The following is a 4,979-nucleotide window of genomic DNA, read 5'->3' as shown; positions in this document are numbered from 1 at the left end:
ATTATTAATTTTTGTGGTGAAATCGCAATTTATTTTATATACTCTATATTATGTAAATAAAGAATTAATGAAAAATTTTATTAAAAATTTTTAAAGAATTAATTTGTTATTTTACTTAAATATTAAAAACGAATTTGTCTCAAACATTTGCATCTAATACATCTACACGTCAGTTTTCTAATTCTATGGTTAAATTGATAAGTAGATAAAGTATGTACTTTTCTACTCAATGTAAATATAATTTTTGAATCAAAAAGTAAAAGATTAACACTTATCCTGACATTTGTAATATCAAATAAAACAAAATCGCTCATCTCTGAATAACCACTTGATTTCATATGCACAATCGGACGTATAAAATAAAATGCATTTTCATAGGTAATGTTAAACTTTCCAAAAATGTAACCCCAAGGGTGACTGGGGTATAGAAATATGGTCACTTGGTCTTCTCCCGACCGGCAGTAAAACGCTTGCTGAAGTGGGGCGTCCGTTTGGCTGTGCGGGATGTATTTAAGTTCGCAGTCACGTCCGTCAGAAGGGGACGTTAAATCCGATGCCTCGTGTAAAGAGAGTGCCACGCTCTTTGCACGTTAAGAACCCTTGCAACAACTCTTTGAGGGGTCCGTAGGTGGCCTGTTGCAAGGCAAAATTTCTGTCCCTATCCAATATACCCTCATTTTCCAGTGGTAGTCCAAATTTCCCCGACCATCATCCTAGATGGCCTCTATTACAACAATCTACCTATTGTATTTATTGTGAACTTGTTCTCGTCCTGAATATGCATGAAATATTTGCCACTGGACGTTAAGCAACCAACAATCAATCAATCAATAAAAAAATGTACATCAAATTAGAAGAATTGATATTCAAAAAGGCGGCTAATTTTATTATATCTATGATTTCCTTAATATGTGGCCATCTAGTGTCCAAGGCGTTAACCCGTCTGTTGATGAAACAGAAGGCCTCTAAAGAAACATCTGTTAAATTAATATGTGTCCCCCCATAACGCATTAATCCCTGCAAAGTTGGACAAATCTGTGCGCAAGCCGCCGTTGCACACACTGTTCTCTCTCCGAAATTACATGTAATCTTCATTTCTGAAAATATTTGACGTTCATAAAAATTTGGTATGTCTTACAAAAAAATTCAAACAGAAAAATTATTTTGTGAAGATTTAAAATAAGAAACATCTGTTAAATTAATATGTGTCCCCCCATAACGCATTAATCCCTGCAAAGTTGGACAAATCTGTGCGCAAGCCGCCGTTGCACACACTGTTCTCTCTCCGAAATTACATGTAATCTTCATTTCTGAAAATAATTGACGTTCATAAAAATTTGGTATGTCTTACAAAAAAATTCAAACAGAAAAATTATTTTGTGAAGATTGGTTTTAATTTTTTTCGAATCTGTAGTGTTCTGACAGTAGCATTTCTTATCTTTTTACTACTAATTAAAAGATATTTGAATAAATTGAATAATTCGGTGGTTTCGCGATTGTTTTATTTCTTTCTTTGTAACTCGACTCCTCAGCGATTGGTTAAGGATTATTGGTTTTTGTTTCCTTTATGGCGACTGGATATTTTATGTTATGATGTACAACCATGATGTACAATGTACGCGCAGAAAGGTTTCTTTACTATGCGACGTAGTAAGTAAGCTCTTAATGGTGACACTCGAGTATACGGTGGAATTTGCAGATACTGGTCGGTATATTTATTTATTATAGTGAATTCAGTCATAAGTTTGACACCAGTGGCAATTACATGAATTTCTACAGTAGATTGAGTTTGTGGCAGTAAGGCAGCAAAATCTACATACTCATTATTGAAAATAATATTTCTATTTTTTTCATTTACATGATATGCTAAAGGCAATGAGTTCTTGACTAAATTTCCAGAGCTAAATGTTATAGTAGTACCTTCCCTCTGTGAGTCTAAATTATAGTTCAATGGTACAGGCATCGACGTATTGTCATGAAGCAAGCTGGTGTTAACTGGATGTAAAGCAGTGTTCATGACGGTTGATGAAGAACTAGGCATTGGTGGAATAACTAATCGTGGGTTTCTCATTGTAGAGTTACTTGCTTGAGTTTGCTGTGCTGGTGGGTTAACTAACCCAGCTAGCTGATGTTGAGATGTTGGTTCATTCGACCGCATACGGTTAAGTAAAGCCAAAGCAATTTCGTCTGCAGTAGGCATTTTTTTCAGGAGAACTTGTGGAAGATTTTCAATGGAAATGTTATTTTCGGGTAAAGTTGATGCTGTTGGTGACCTTTTTTGTGTCCGTTTCCTCTTCGCAGGTATGACTACTGGATCTGGCACAGTTACCGAACTGGAGGATTTAACCGAATCTGCTCTCCTCTTTGATTGTTTTGCTCTAGGCATAATTAAGAACTAGAGAAAAGAAAAAAGAAATTGTAACAAACCTCTGAATGTATCTAAAAAAAAATAGTTCTAAATTGGTTTTAATAATGCATTAATATTGGTATGAAAATTGACAATAGATTTAAATTCCATCGCAACCCCAAACTACATGTTTCAACGCATTAGCAAACATAATAAATTGACAACATGAATTAAATATCATCAAATATCTAAAAAAATGTACATGTATTAAAATAATACATGTGCAATTATAACCTATTATAGGTTACAATGCAAACATTACTATGTTCCAAACCAATATCACCGTGACAATACTAACTGAAGTAGCATGAGTTTCATGACGAAGCATAAAACATAAAAATAACACTACATTAACACATATTTGACGAAGCACATTAACACATATTTGACGAAGCAAATACACAGAGGACATAAGTACAAGCAACCACGCCCTCCGCACCAGTTAAAATATCATCCACCTTACACCAAGGTAGTAAGGAAAATTGGTTTTTTTGCAAAACAAATACACAAATGACATAAGTACAAGCAACCACGACCTCTGCACCAATTATAAAAACGGTAACCTTACCCAAGTAAGCAAGAAAATTAGGTTTGAAAAATAAAATATTAGAAAATGATTATCAATAAATGAAAAAAATAAGTGTTGGGTTGCGACATATTTAAAAAAAACAACATATTTTCATACCGTAAATTGAAAGTAATGAGTAACATACGCATACATTAAAATAAACCACGTCTCATACAGATGCCTAAGGCGGATCTGATACTATTTGCAAACTTTAAAGTGCCTTTTTCATTTAAATGCACACCGTCATTTGCTATCAGGTATTCAGAATCAGACCACATGATAAATGCCTAAATGATAATTTGTCTATATTCTGTATGATCAATTTTACATGTGTATTTACTTCATTAAAAATTTCGTTGAAATAATATGGCCGATTAGCATTAAAACGGTGAAAAAGATGACCGACAATAATATGTTTTACATCATAACCTTTATTGATGAACTCTGCAAATGACGTTATATCTCGAGCTAATAGCTTTGGGCCAACACTATCATGTTTAATACCATTACCCCAACTTGCAAAAATACAACATCGGGTTTATCATCAGCTATAACCTTTAATAAGCATGGTTGGAACATACATTTTGGACCTTGGCGTACAGTGCCGCCACCAAAACCAAATAAGTTTACTAAAATATCTCTTCCGTAAAGAGGCAAATTTGACCAGCCATTATGTTTATTGCATAAAACAAAATCATTTAATCTACGAATGAAAGAATGGCCAAAAACAACTGCACGTTTGTCCATAATGAAGGAAAAAGTTAAGTTAATTTAACAACTCAAATTAAAAATACACAAAAATATGGTTCGCCTTTACCTCAAATTGCTGAAACAAATCAATCCAGGCTGGAACTTCCAGAAAAAATTGAATTTTACACAGATAAGTTCAAATGATACACAATATTGATTTAAATTTCACGCAATGTTTTAGAATCACAAGTTATCAAAACTGCATATTCAGGACGAGAACAAGTTAACAATAATTACAATAGGTGGGTTGTTGTAATAGAGGCCATCTAGGATGATGGTCGGGGAAATTTGGACTGCCACTGGAAAATGAGGGTATATTGGATAGGGACAGAAAAAAACTGAATATTCAAGTAACTACCACTGCATCAATGTCAGACATTAAATTTTACAAGAAATAAAGAGTAGAAAACAAGAAATCGGTACAGGACACTTGCTTGCAAAACTTCCTTATGGTATGACTTAAAACAGTGCAGTCTATCGTGGGAAGATTCTATTAAAAAAACTTGTATCAGTAGTTGTCAATTTAAAACTGCATGTAAGATCCAGACTTAAATCTTTTGCACTTATTGTTGTTTCTGAGAAAATTACAGAAAAAGTATGTTTTTACTGAAAGATGCATTTATCTTGTATTGTGAGCTTTTCTCATCACTTGGCGTCTGGCGTCCGTCGTCCGTCGTCGTCGTCGTCCTGCGTTAACTTTTACAAAAATCTTCTTCTCTGAAACTACTGGGCCAAATTTGACCAAACATGGCCACAATCATCCTTGGGGTATCTAGTTTACAAAATGTGTCCTGTGCCCCGCCCAACCAACCAAGATGGCCACCATGGCTAAAAATAGAACATAGGGGTAAAATGCAGTTTTTGGCTTATAACTCAAAAAACAAAGCATTCAGAGCAAATCTGACATGGGATAATATTGTTCATCAGGTCAAGATCTATCTGCCCTGAAATTTTCAGATGAAGCGGACATTCCGTTGTTGGGTTGCTGCCCCTGAAATGGTAATTTTAAGGAAATTTTGCTGTTTTTGGTTATTATCTTGAATATTATTATAGATAGAGATAAACTGTAAACAGCAATAATGTTCAGCAAAGTAAGATCTACAAATAAGTCAACATGACCAAAATGGTCAGTTGACCACTTTAGGAGCTATTGCCTTTTATAGTCAATTTTTAACCATTTTTCGTAAATCTTAGTAATCTTTTAGAAAAATCTTCTCCTCTGAAACTACTGAGCCAAATTTAATCAAACTTAGC

This window comes from Mytilus edulis, chromosome 11 (assembly GCF_963676685.1).
Source record: "Mytilus edulis chromosome 11, xbMytEdul2.2, whole genome shotgun sequence".
NCBI lineage: Eukaryota > Metazoa > Mollusca > Bivalvia > Mytilida > Mytilidae > Mytilus > Mytilus edulis.
This window is presented reverse-complemented; position numbering follows the sequence as displayed.